The 14,244-nt window shown below is 38.1% G+C and overlaps 1 protein-coding gene and 1 long non-coding RNA gene across 2 annotated transcripts in view; both read right to left on the bottom strand.

Moving 5' to 3' along the window:
- slc37a1 (solute carrier family 37 member 1) overlaps nt 1-14,244 on the bottom strand; it is a 71,434-nt gene that overhangs the window by 24,479 nt on the left and 32,711 nt on the right. The gene's annotated exons all lie outside the window — the stretch shown is intronic.
- LOC117525008 lies at nt 4,693-13,971 on the bottom strand. Its single transcript, XR_004564936.1, has 3 exons — nt 13,874-13,971; nt 13,623-13,687; nt 4,693-4,937 (listed from the first exon to the last, which is right to left on the bottom strand). It is a non-coding gene; the product is annotated as an uncharacterized LOC117525008 (long non-coding RNA).

The following is a 14,244-nucleotide window of genomic DNA, read 5'->3' as shown; positions in this document are numbered from 1 at the left end:
CAAGTCTGGATTTGATCTGTTTTGTGAAAGAAAATCCTTCTCTGCTCTACTCCACTATGAAGCTAAGAGTAGTGATGCAAACTGCAAAGCTTGCACTGTGCACAATTTCTCCAATCACAGCCATAAGCTAACGTCTTCTGGGTGTCTTGGTCTTTCCTCACTCTTCTCCTTCTTGCACAGTCACTCAGTTTTTGAGAACTGCAGATTTACCATAAAGTGCCATACTGTTTGTATTTCTTTGTAACTGATGCAAATAAAGTCCGAAACATTCAGTGGCAGCTTTACCATCAGACAGCCTCATCCACAACTACCACAAAAGACTCCAAGCTGTCATTGATGTTAAAGGGGGCAATACATGTTATTAAGAACAGAGATATGTAAACTTTTGATCAGGGTCATTTGGGTAGTTTGTGTTGTCATTATGATTTAGATAGAGGAAACCTGGTTGTTTGGCAATAAATGGCTTCACCCAAAAACTAACCGTGAGTGGAAAAAAAGTTTTTGTGTTATCATTCATATTCCCTGAAAAATGGCCAAAAAAAAAAAAAAAAATTCTGCCAGGGTATGTAAACTTTTGAGCTCAACTGTACATACATACATGCACACACACATTTGCATGATCTCTTGCCTACCTGTCACACAGAGTGGTTTTCTGTCAGGAGTCGACCACTCCAAGAGACACCTGCCATCTCCAGCTGAGACTTCAGGCCACTTCACTTAATTTAGAACTGGTTTAATTGTGCTGCTGCAGACAGTCTATCAAAAACACAAGCCCCAAACACTTAGGTGTCAAAGAAAGCACATGTTTATTTTTTGGAGGGGGGGCTCTGTAAGTATACTTCATCTGCAAAGAAGTCGGCACTGTAAAATGAAAATGTTGGAGATGATTTTTAGCAGTTCAAACACAAACAACAAAGGAGGCAGAATGATTCAAGTGCTTGGCCGACCACGTCTTCAACACGTCCTAACATCACAAACAAAGCTTCATTACCCAGTGCTACCACAGTAAACAGTACATCCCAAAGACACGTATTTAAGATACAAGCCCAAATCTAATAAGGCTGAGATGGTATGGAAAATGCATATTAACAAAAATAATTATTTTAAATACGCAGAATCCAGCAGCACAACGCGCGGCATCCAGCTGGGAACACAGCAGGTGACACTGGCATGACAAATTGCATGACAGTGTGGGGGTTAAATGCGTGCAAGTGTCAAGGCACCTTAACGTAGGGCTACTAATGAGCTAAAAAAGTGTTATGTAAAAAGATGATGCCAGCAGGTGAATGTACCTATGACTTGGTACAAAACAGTATCCACAAAAGGTTAAGTCATTGAGGAGAGAAATATTTAAAAACAATGTTCTTCAAAGAAAAACTGGAAGGAATTTGCATATTTCTCCCTCTACAGTGCATAATCTCAAATGATTCAAGGAACCGAAGAATTTCAGAGCATAAAGGGCAAGGGCACGAGTCTTAGTTGAACACCCTTGATCACCAATTCCTCTGATCGCAGTGCATCAACTGTCATTCATCAATAGTTGATATAACCACATGGGCAAAAGATTACTTTGAGAAGCCTTTCTGAAGTACTACAATGCAGAATTACATTCACAAATGCCTGTCAAAGCTTTACTGTGGAAAAAAAAGAAGCCCCGTGTTAACCTTGTCCAGAAGGCATCAGGGTTGGACACCAGTTTTTTTTTTTTTGGGGGGGGGGCTACATTACTGTATACTCCAGGCCAAAGATGAAAAGGACCATCCAAACTGTTATCAGCAACAAGTCCAAAGGCGAGTGTCTGCCATGGTATGGGGTTGTGTCAGTACCCTTGGCAAAGGAATTTTTTATTTAAAATCTTTGACTCATTAAGACTTTAATTTTGGAGGAGCAGATTTGAAAATTAAACAGTCCATGTTGAAATTCTGCTCCAGAAACAGATTATTAAAAGGGTCCCATCGTGCAAATCTAGTAACACAGTGATATAATACAGTCAAAGATACCATGATATTCATTTTAGATCATATCTCCCACACATACCTTCAATGCAGGAATGGATATACTTATATCAAATTAAATATCTTTGATGTGACAAAATATTAATTATCTTGTGTTCGTACCATCTGTAATGAAATAAAGTAAATACAAGAATCACACTGTTTTGTTTGTTTAATTTGCATTTTCCATATCGTCCCAACTTTTTGTGATTTAGGGTTGTACATAACATTGAAACTAATAAATTAAAACATCACAATCACCATAAATTATAAAATCTGCCCCCTCCCCCCACCACCCATGCCCTGCATTACCTCCCAAATGAAATAAATAAAATTAAGCAGGAGCTTAATATGGAACATTTCTAAAGGCTTTTTTTTTATGTATTTAAATGTATAGCAATAAAGGCAAGTTTTGTTTGACTCAGGTTCCAAATAACGCTTTTTTCCTCACATTTTAAAATGAAGCAGCAGGTTGTTACTACTGTCGATATGCGAGCAGCATGTCAACTGTCACTACTGTGTAATTTACTGACACACAGCTGTACAATTTAAAATTCAGTCGCTATTTCACACATTTTACATTTCATCATTTATGATACAAGTTGTTTTTTATGTGCATTTGGATAGAAATGTTACATTCATAGTATCTAAACACTCTCCAACATTCACCCACTAATTTACCCAGAAAAAACATAGTATTTATACAAAAATAAAACTTTGGTACCCTCATTTAAGGAAGAAAAAAAAAAAAAAGGGAGAAAAACAGTACATAAATCATGACCAAAAACAAAACAAATCACAGAAATAATTTAGATAGCTTTCAAAAATAAAGTGTTCTTCTGCAGGCCTCCCATCTTGTGTACCAGCATGGACTCCCAAAATTTCCTGTATTGTCAATTGTGTCAATAGCATGGCCCAAGCAGAGGGTCACCCTTTGAGTCCGGTCAGATTGAGGTATCTTCCTTAAATCATCAGAGGGAGTTTTTCCTTACCACTGTCGCCTGTGTGCTTGCTCTAGGGGTTGGTAAGGTTAGACCTTATTTGTGTGGAGCGCCTTGAGACTTTGTTGCGATTTGGCGCTATATAAATGAAATAAATTGAAAAAGTGTTGTCTATCTAAATTATAGCATGACGTTTATTTCAGTAAAGCAAAGGTGACTCTGCAACATCAAGACACTTGGCCAGATAAAGGAGCCAGTGTTGTTATGCGCACCTTTCACACACTCAGCTTCAACCTGTTGTTGTTGTTGTTGATGTTATTTACGTTAAGCATGGATGTTATGTTATTGTCTGCATATTTTGTTTTGCTCAATAATGAGATTTTATGTAAAAACAAGGAGCCAGGAATTTTTGGAAGTACTTCTTAATCTTTGAATATCAGATATGCAATTAGATTCATTTAAAAAAAAAAAAAAACCTCAATTAAATATTGTCCCTTTTATAATTTGTTTAAAATTCTGCATTTTGGTTGTTCTTGCACGCTAATAAGTGCCATTCTAATTACTGTAAGGGTTATGTGCAGGACCATCAGGGTTATGTGCAGGACCATCAGAAGCTTTGTATGTGAAAGAGCCCATAGTGTGAATACATTTAAAGAGCTCAATGATGGATCACAAAATGGTACCATGTTCAATGTAAATTGTGCAGTAAGTGCAAAAGCAAATTCTTCTTACCCTCACTTCCTGGTTCATTTATGCATTTTATGTCCTACCACCACACATATAGGTACAATACCAAAAAATCTGAGCTCTAGGAATAAGAAATGATCTTCCAGTTTTCCAAAAGCCTCTTTTGAAGGTCGCTACCAAAGTGGCCACTAGGGAAATTTAGCAGCAAGGCTGACCAGCTGCACCATATCCAGTTCTCTTAATACAGACCATGAATCAACTTCAGCCCCCTTATCATTTCCATGGATACACATCCCGGAGTCACACGGATGGAAACCTTGTCCTCACCTGGAAAAACCTTAGAAGGTCTTGGAGGGTGTCTGTGATGAACTAGGATATTCCATCATTGCGCAGTGGTCTTGTTTAACTGTGGCTCCACTTTCAGGATGTTTGAAAATTAAATTTTTTTTTTTCGTTCTGAACTTTGATAAACTTTGGTAATATTTCTGTGACACCCCGTAACATTGTCGTGCATGCTGTAACATCATCAGGAGGCTTTCCAGAAGTGCCCATCGTTGTGCTAATATTATATAATGGTACAATGAATCATCAACCCGGATGATAGATCCTGTTTGTGATCTTCACACACCAGTTTTTATGGTTATACCGCGACATTCCAGGATGCATATCCATGAAAGCGGGAGAACAGGGCTTTGACTGCCATTTTGAACTTGGCCCAGCTAAGTTCTATTTTTCTTCGTGCTATCCTGGTTAATGCCCCACAACAAACCCTTCAACCACGACAACTTATGAGATCGAGAAGTCACTGAAGTTGCTGTGTCTCGGTCTCTCAGCCAAACAATAACCATCATGGTCCATCGTATACACAAGTTATTGTGTCAAAGTCCAGATATGATTCCAGTCACTGCTGATTTTTCAAAGTAGACTGCAGGTACAGTATTCAGGTCTCAGTCGGTTACCATGGGAATAAGGTCAGCAAGAGAAAGTGGCGAAACAGAAAAATTGTCAGCTGATGCCATTTAAACATGTACAGGGGACTTCTGTTTGATCACATCAGCTCCGCACACTCCTCAGAGGTGCAAGTACACTTTACAATGAGCTGCCATAGTGACAACAGTCTGTGTGCACACACGGGTGCTCGTAAGTTCGTTTTCTGTCACCAAGTGCCAGTGCATATCTGTCTATCCATAGTGCATCGTGTCCGTGTCCTGGGTTCGTGTCAGACATAGATCAGTGGTGTCATTGCATAGTACTGTGTGCACGTTGTAGGATCGACCTACTTCAGTGCAATCAAAGTGCTCAGTGCTCCTTCATCCTGTGAAGACAAACATTAACAACAATTAATAAGTGGGTGTCATTAAACTTGCACAGTAAAAATTAATAAGCTGTGTGAAAAGAAAACCTACTGCTCACAAAACAACTGCTGCTTAGCTTTATTTACATAAAATATTTTAGTTTTGCTGTTTATACAAAAAAAAAAAAAAAAATATATATATATATATATATATATATATATATATATATATATATATATATATATTGCATACACGTTTTGTGTCATGTTTATTTTCTCAGTTAAATGAGTTTTAATGCAGGTGAAACAGCTCTTCAAACAAGTATTTTACCCAAGAAATAAAGCATACTAAATGTTAGCTCTAGATTATGTGAATATTACAGCTTTTTAGTCAGTGTTTGTTTAAAAACAGATTCTTCTTATTCAGGCTTGACCACAAGTAAAGTAAGTCCCTTCAGCTGCTCCCTTGTTTGCACTTGGGGTCGCCACAAGTACTGTGCTAAATTTCTCAGCCTCCCCTGCAAATGTGTCTCAGTTGATGTTCTCCAGGACAAGTCAGATCTGTGTTGATACAACAACAATAACCACAACAACATTTCCATACATCTGCCATTTATATACAGCATTTAGCTTGAATTTGTATTTTATAGATGTAATTTCCTTGACATTTCCTTGTCAATTTTACTGCTCTTCAAGCTTTCCACATTGAATTATAATGTGCTATCAGACTACATGCAGAGGAAACAACTGGTCTCCATATTGTTAGTCCCTGCTTTTGATTTATGTATTTACTTATTTTTGCCCGACAAGAATGCAGCATCACGGATTTTGACTGGCAAGCTTTGTGTTATAAATAATCAAACACCATTCAGAAGTTATACAATAGGGCACATTATTCAGTGATTTGACTGAGTGGATATCAACACCATTCTGATACATAAGCATGCAGAATGTAATTTAACGCAAGCCTTTGTTAAGTGGGGGTTGTATTCACAGATCTAACCAGCAGCTATTCTGATATGCTACTGTGACACAATATTCCTAACTGAACCAAGCACAAGTATTGGGCGAGTGCTCCTTTGCAGACTGTGTTGATTTTCAAACAGAGTCTGACTCAGTTGATCAGACCGTTCCCTGGGACATCCTCTGGGTAAAGAGCCCAACAGATGTGTGCATACATGTAACTGACAAACATGATGCCAGTCAAATTAGTCCCCCTTGAAGATGCTGGACAACAATTTTGTTTCCCTTCATGCAGATCTTGATATGGAGACCAGGGGGCCTCATGTACAAAGCGTGCTTACGCACAAAACCTGGTGAACGTCCGTCTCCACGCCAACGTTCAGATGTATCAAAAGTGAAATGACCGTGAAAATGTGCCGTGTGTCACGCACAAAAATCCTGGCTGGCGTAACGCACGTTTCTACAGTTATTATTTCACTGTGGATAGGTAAATGTGATGCTGGGAACCGTTAATAGTGTGAAAACAAGAAGACATCAGAGTGATGTGCACATGAGAGACACAGTGATGAGCATTAATGCACCCAAATTTGCAATTAATGGGATGGATATAAAATTATGCGCAACGCACTGTATAAAATGGCACTAACAAGGCTGTGTTTGCGTTGTTAAAGCACTTTGCAAATGGTGCAATCTGACGTGATGATAATTTGTAAGTAACTCCTCGCATAAATTCAGGCCATTTACTGGAGTTGCAGACCAGAAACTGCGGTCCGGCCCAGAGCGCAATGCGGTGATGAGTCAGGGGTTGTCTGTGCCCACACAGGTGCTGACCACGCTGGGCTTCCTGGCATTATGCGCAGTTCAGCGTGAGGTGGCTGATCGGTCAGGTGTGTGCCAGTCAACGTTGCATCGAGCCACGCCATCATCCGAATCTCATCCAGGTACATTCCAACATTACAGCACATTTTAAAGTGAGAGCCGGTTTCCCGAATGTAATCAGAGCTATTAACTACACACATATTGCTATGAAGGTGCCATCACATGAGTTTGTTTTTGTTAAAAGTAAACATTTTTCATTCCATCAATGTTGGTTGTCAGAATTTTTTGAAACTTAATGAGGGCAAGACAGAGGTTATGTTGTTTGGAAGTGCCCTCGTTGACTTGGGACCTCTTAAGGATTTTGTACGTCCCAAGGTCACCAGCCTTGGCGTCATTATAGACAGCAATTTTAAATTTGATAAACAAATCAATGGTGTTTTGAAATCATGCTTTTATCATCTTCATCTTTTATCAAAGGTAAAACCATTTTTATTTTTTAACCTTTTTGAACAAGTTGTGCACTCTTTTATTTCAAGTCGTCTGGACTACTGTAACGCATTTTTATTTCGGCATTAGCCAACGGGCTCTTTCCCGTTTGCAGTTAGTCCAGAACGCTGCAGTGTGACTTTTAACAGGAGCCTGGAAGCATGAGCACATAACCCAATTCTTGCATCTTTGCACTGGCTTCTTATTAATTTTATAATTGATTTTAAGATTTTATTGGCTTCTATTAATTTTAGAATTGATTTTAAGATTTGTTTTTAAGATTGTTTGTCTTTAAAGCTTTGAATGGAATGGCCCCTCAATACATCACTGATCTCCTACAAATTTACTCTCTGGCACATGCTCTGAGGTCTGAGGGCCATTTCCCAGCTCGTGGTACCTAAGACGAGACTTAAAACCAGGGGGGACAGGGCTTTCTCTGTGGCTGGCCCCCGACTTTGGAACGCTCTACCCCTCCATGTCCGAACAGCCCCCACAGTGGAGTGTTTTAAGTCTCATCTGAAGACCGTCCTCTGTTTTATTGGTTTGTTTTTATTTTGGTAGATTTTATTGGTTTTATCTTTTGTATACTGTATGTATTTATTTATTTATCTTGCACATTTTAGTTATTTTTATTGTTAATTTTCTTATTTTTAATTTATTTCTTGACTATTGAGGTTTTATCTATCGTGATTCTACTGTATGTGCAGCACTTTAGAACGTTTTTGTTGTTAATGTGCTATATAAATAAAGTGGATTGGATTGAAATCATGTGTTGTGTGCAAATGCGCATCAAGCTGGAGGCTACACGGTATGTGATGGGGCTGTTTGGTGGTTAAACAATTTATCTGTGTAATTGTTCCTCACAAAAACCAGCATGGACACATTTGGACATGTGCGCATTCAAATTTTTTTTTTTTTTTTTAATAATATGTTTTCTGTTTCTTGATGGTAGAACTAGAGATGAGCTTCTTAACAAGCCCCTGGCTGTGTTCACGATTTGTCAATAAAAGCGTGTGTAATGTTAATGTCACACACAGCCGCCGTGCACCTAATATCTTTTTAGTTCAGTGCGTGCGCACAGCTCAGTTCAGCATTTACACACACAAATGTACTTATTTACTTTCCATTTTACATGACAGCGAGCTGAGAGAACAGTGATCCAACCACAGCTTTCATTGTTTTTGCACGTTGTCTCTTAAAGTTCTTTCATTTTTACACAAAATAACAGAGACGATGGGGTGCATCATCAAACGCACAACACTCCACACTTATGGTGCCCTCAGCATGAAACAACCAAACTATTTGAGTACATTTGCATATTCAGATAGAGGCGTGGCCAGGGAGGAGTTTGGTGCATGTGCACATGTGCTAAATTCCACATTCAGTTTCTTTGTGTGTAGCTTTTTATGGTTGTGTGACATTTCACTGAAAGCTATTGACTGATTTAGGAAAATCTGCGCTTAAGCCACTCATGGACACAAAAAGAGACAAGCAACACCCATGTAAACACCCGGACCTTACCAAAATTTGGCTGTGGGGGTCTGCAATAAATCTTGGACTCAGTCAACAGTGGTGTATCAGTTTGTGGTGAGAATGTTGAAGTTGTTGATAGATTCACTAATTGCCATTACTAAGTTTGTATAAGCATTATTTGGTGGACACAGTCACTGTTTACGGCAGTGTTTTTCAACCTTTTTTGAGCCGCGGCACCCTTTTTATATTTACAAAATCCTACGACACACCACCAACTAAAATAATATTATAATGCTATTACTTCTAGTTTTGCGCAAAACCCAATTATCGCAATAGAAAATCGATACAGAAAACTTCGCATTTCGAAAATCCTCAAGCATTTTGCGCTCTGATCTCAAGTAGGGCTGTCACGATTAGGAATTTCTGGAGACGATTAATTGTCAGACAAATAATTGCGATTGACGAATATATTGTCTATTTTTTTCTTTTTTTTCCCTTCTTTATATTCTACTATTGTAGTATAATTACACAACTCTGGAAGAACGTTTGGCTTCTGTGAGTGGAGAAACTGGGAATGGTGCAACATTTTATTTTTATCTCATTTTACATACAGTCCCAACTTTTTCTGATTTGTGGTTTCTGTTGCATTTCTGAAATTGTTTCTCCTCATCAGTCACGTTTTGTGCTTAAACACTACATTAAGCTTAAGATTGAACAAATAAATACCTTTGGAAAATAACAGCTGTTTAAGTTCAGCGTTCTCACCTGCTTTTGTGATCTCTGCGTCTGAACATTTTTTTTTTTGTGGCTCTCAGTTCATTCATATATTCTCATTTTTTAAATATGTTTTTAAATATATTTGACCGTTTATTTCATCTCATGATCTCATAAATTCAGCATACGACACGCACATGGTGTGAACAGGACGGTACGGCAGAATCACACCTTTAGAGAAAGTTCAGAGAGAAGTAAAGGCAGCATCACGTTTCCGTTTTGTTAACGTTCACTCACAGAGAGTTAAATTCCTCTCTCTGCTCCGCGCTCGCTGCGCACTGAACGTGTCGCGCCTGCATTCAGGAATCTCCCCTCACCCACCCCCTCCCCTCCCTCACCCACCCCTCCCTCGCAGTCTGCAGTCTGTTAACTCCGCGCGCGTGCACACACAGGCACAGACACACACACCGACAGCTCCGCATTTTAGACGGCTTTTGAAGGAGACGGCACTGTTTTAATCGGCCGTCAGCCTCCTTGTTATTGTCCCGCCTTAAGACGAGAGCGAGGCTGCAGCACAATGACGTCAGATTCTGAGTCGTTTTATGCTTTGTGGATAAAAATAAATAATTCACGGTAATCGCGAATATGAAAAATAATCGCGAATATGAAAAATACCACCCGGCACCCCCTGACGATCGATCACGGCACTCTAGGGTGCCGCGGCACCCCGGTTTGAGAATCACTGGTTTACGGTGTCACAGTTGCACTGTTCATAGAGCTGGAACATCATTCTCTAATGTGGCCGCCATATTGACCAGAACTTCATGAATGTCCTTTGGACTTAAGTCTTTTGCCAGCAGTTACACTAAAACATGATAAATTAGTTCAACGATTTGAGGAAACCAATTGCCTGAAACTAATTAAGTTCAATTAACTTAAGCATTAAAAATGATTACCTCCGCCAAGGAGGTTATGTTTTCGTGTCTGTTTGTTGGTTGGTTGGTTGGTTGGTTTATTAGCAGGATTACTCAAAAAATCCTCAACGGATTTCAATGAAATTTTTACCAGAGGTGTATCTTGGCCTAACTTATAAGTCATTAATAATGATCCGGAATACGATCTGGATCCAGTAATTTTTTAAGGATTCTTTATCATTGTAGGATAGGGCCAATTTCAACATTTTTGCATCTAACTTCATGAAGACGGGTCACAAAGGCTGAACAAAAATTAAGTTACGACACAACAATAATTTAGCATTTGTTTCTCCTCATTGAATAAACTTATTAGAAAATTTTAAAAAAAAACTTGTGTAGTTCACGCAGTTTCTCTTTATAAATACATTTGTTGAAGATCTAAGGGTTTAACCACTGAATCTGAAACATGATGGTAGATGCGTGAAACGATGTGGAGTAAGTCTCTTTGCCAAAGGGTATTCCATGTGATGTCAGTGACCCTATGGCCTTGGCGGAGGTTTGCGCTGTCCGAGTGCTTCTAGTTTTAATATAGTAATATTAACTTGATTTATTTGTGTTACATTAACTTATGTGACCTAATGATGTAATAATTTGAAGTATTTTGTATTTAGTACAGTATTCTTGAAATCATCTTACATTGTATATATTAAATTTATCTGAATGAAGTGACACCAACTAAACAAATATATTTTCTCACTTATTTGTGTTTAATGGTCTAAATGTTTCAAGGTTATATATCCATGATCATTTTTATCTTATTGGGACGTGTATGTGTGTGTGTGTGTGTGTGTGTGTGTGTGTATTACTCACCGAATACAATCACATTTCCTGTTACACCTATTCACAGCTGACCATACACAGGAATTGACCCGCCAACCTTTCAGTCTGTGTACAACCTGTTTTATTACTTGAGCTAGTCACTGAGTTTTATTGCTCGAGTTTTCCTTCCTTAGTTATTTTAATATGGTAAAGGAATTGCATTGTCATGTTACATCCTCTCAAATGTGTAAAAAAAGTTATGTGATTGTTGTTGAAATGTAAAGGGAGCAATCACAATGCGTTGCAACATTGTTGCAGGTAGTAAATGCACACAGTCGGACTTTTGCTGTCAGTTTCAGACAGCTTGAACAAGCCTTGCAGCTAACTTATTAAAACAGGTTCTAGTTTATTAAAAATTTTTGAACATTAAAAAATAATATGGTGAAAACCCTACAAGTGTTGCAACTTCATTATATGTGAAATAAAATCCCTGCAGTTACTTGTGGCTCATATACACCATTTTTTTCCAGACTGTAAGTAAGTCATGCTTTCATTTTGTTTGGCCGGTCTTAGCCTGCAGGTCTTAATGCTCATTTCTGACCTACAACTCAGATCTGATTTTCTGTTGTCGTGATCACATTATTCTTTTTAATGTGGCCAATATCAGATTCAAGTGAACTGTTCACTGTCCTGAACTGAGCCTGAACTAACACCAAACTGTAGCTAAATCTGTACTGATTCAGTAAGGTGTCATCAGATTTGATGTAGCTTCAAATGTTATGGAGCTAGACCCAGAAGAAAACCACCATTACCGAAAAATCGTTTTTATACAATAACTTTTGAACTAATAAAGACATAAAAGTGATTCCAAGTTCTAGTGGTATGTTTTCATGGTCAAGGATGTCAAATATACAGGAAAGAAAAGTGTATGTATCATAGTTTTGGTTGTAACACTGAATTGTTGAACAGTTCACTCTGCCAAGGAGGGAATCTCTTTAGGGTCAGTGACCCTATGGCCTTGGCAGAGGTTTGCACTCTCTGAGTGCTTCTAGTTATTTAGTGTTGCCAGTACGATTGTCTACAGATCATTTCTCTGTTTTATCTGCACGCTGACTGACACACATAAATGGCCCACAGTTGCACACATATTTGGCTGCCGTTTGAACATAATCTAAAATATTAACCTAAAAGTGCATCAATCCACATTTGTATTGAACCACTGTCCTCATACAATCAGTCTGCTGCATACAAGTTTAGGCAGCAGGAGACAACATGACGGAAGCTGATGTTTTATATGAATTAGTAAGATTTCACGGATGGGATGTTCACCGAACAGTGATGTTGCTGATAATTATTTTCAATCAGTGCAGAATGATGTTTATGCAGTGCTGTTATTTGCACAAAATTAAACTTAATGTTGACAAAATATTGCATATGGCATGACGTGTAGGAGATTCACATCACCATAACAATTCTAATCAAAGACATTCCATAAATTTTTTTTGTAGTTTAAAAATCTGAATTTTAGATGGAAATTATAGTACACAGACATAATACTGGGTTATTTATAGGCATCATATTCCACTGCAATTAACTGCAACTGAGCAGAGTACCTTGATTGATTTCAATTTTGTCTCAATTCAAAACCACAAAATAATAGTTTTTCAGCAATAAGTCAGTTAATACAACACCACCAGTTGTCAGTGTAATTTATTGTCGTCACTGTTATCTCAGCAATAAGTCAGTTAATACAACACCACCAGTTGTCAGTGTAATTTATTGTCGTCACTGTTATCTCAGCAATAAGTCAGTTAATACAACACCACCAGTTGTCAGTGTAATTTATTGTCGTCACTGTTATCTCAGCAATAAGTCAGTTAATACAACACCACCAGTTGTCAGTGTAATTTATTGTCGTCACTGTTATCTGATCTACTTTAAATTTTTCATCATTTGGACATTTTACTTCAGTAAAATAATATTTCTTATTCAAAGCATTAGCTTTATAAAGAGACATATTAGAAGGAAATCTAATGAGTAGATTGTTATGAAATCTCTTTTTTTTTGGTGATGAGGGCTGTATCACCATACATGTGTGTTGTGTTTACATTCACTGTTCAACACTTATTAAAGGGAGCAGCCTGTGCACGTTGCTCCCTACACTACTGAATATGAAGTGTCCATTTCAGTAATATAGTTCAACGACAAGAGTCCTCTCTTCTATTTACTAAAAGGTGCTCTCAGTATTTTTGGGTGGAGGACTTAAGAGTGAAACTCCTAAGTAGGAACTTTGAGTGTAATTTCATGTATAATGATTTGATGAGGTAATTTTGAAATACAGACCCAGATATCACACATCAGGAATGCCTTCATTCAAGATGTCAGGTGGTGTTTGAGTATTATGCAACTCTTTCTGGATATGACTGCACATTATGTGGCAAGTGAAACCACCAAGGTGACAGAGAGCAGAGAAAAGGAAGAGAAATGAGACTGTGAATATCAGAAAAGCAGGACTTACTGTCCAACGGAGATCGGATGGGATTTATTGGAAGATAGCTCCTTCATCACAAGCCGCAGCAAAAGCTACACAGCAGCCAGGGAGGGGGAAATAATAACGTAAAACAAGTCAGATGTTACACGGTGTTTGTCTGACTTGAATTTTTTCACTACACCAGCTGACAAAATTCAATGAAACTATTTTTCCACTTACTGTAATAATACTATGGAGAATAATTATTGTGATGATATTTGTGATGTTAAATTACTCACCAACAGCGCGAGAAAGTCAGCAGCCATTAGCATGTAGAAGACCTGATTCCAGCCACCTGCTGACAAGGAGTCCGGCCAGAAGGGGGCCCAGTGCAGCACCTGACTCCACACAGTGTTATTATTATTATTATTATGCAGATAATATAAAGCATATCAAGAAAATGCATTCATATTTTAGACACACATTCATGCGTTTCAAGAGATATGCTATTCTGAACTGAGAACAGTAGAAGCCAGACAAGTTAAATGTGTATGATAGCAAACATTATTTTGTGTTTTAGGAATTTTCATAATAACCATTTCAGAGTTTGTACAGGTTTTAAAAGCCGGTCAAAAAAAAAACAAAAAAAAAAAAAAAAAAAAACATTATA

Source organism: Thalassophryne amazonica, chromosome 14, assembly GCF_902500255.1.
Source record: "Thalassophryne amazonica chromosome 14, fThaAma1.1, whole genome shotgun sequence".
NCBI lineage: Eukaryota > Metazoa > Chordata > Actinopteri > Batrachoidiformes > Batrachoididae > Thalassophryne > Thalassophryne amazonica.
Note: the sequence above shows the minus strand (reverse complement) of the source record. Positions and strands in the feature narration are given on the sequence as shown.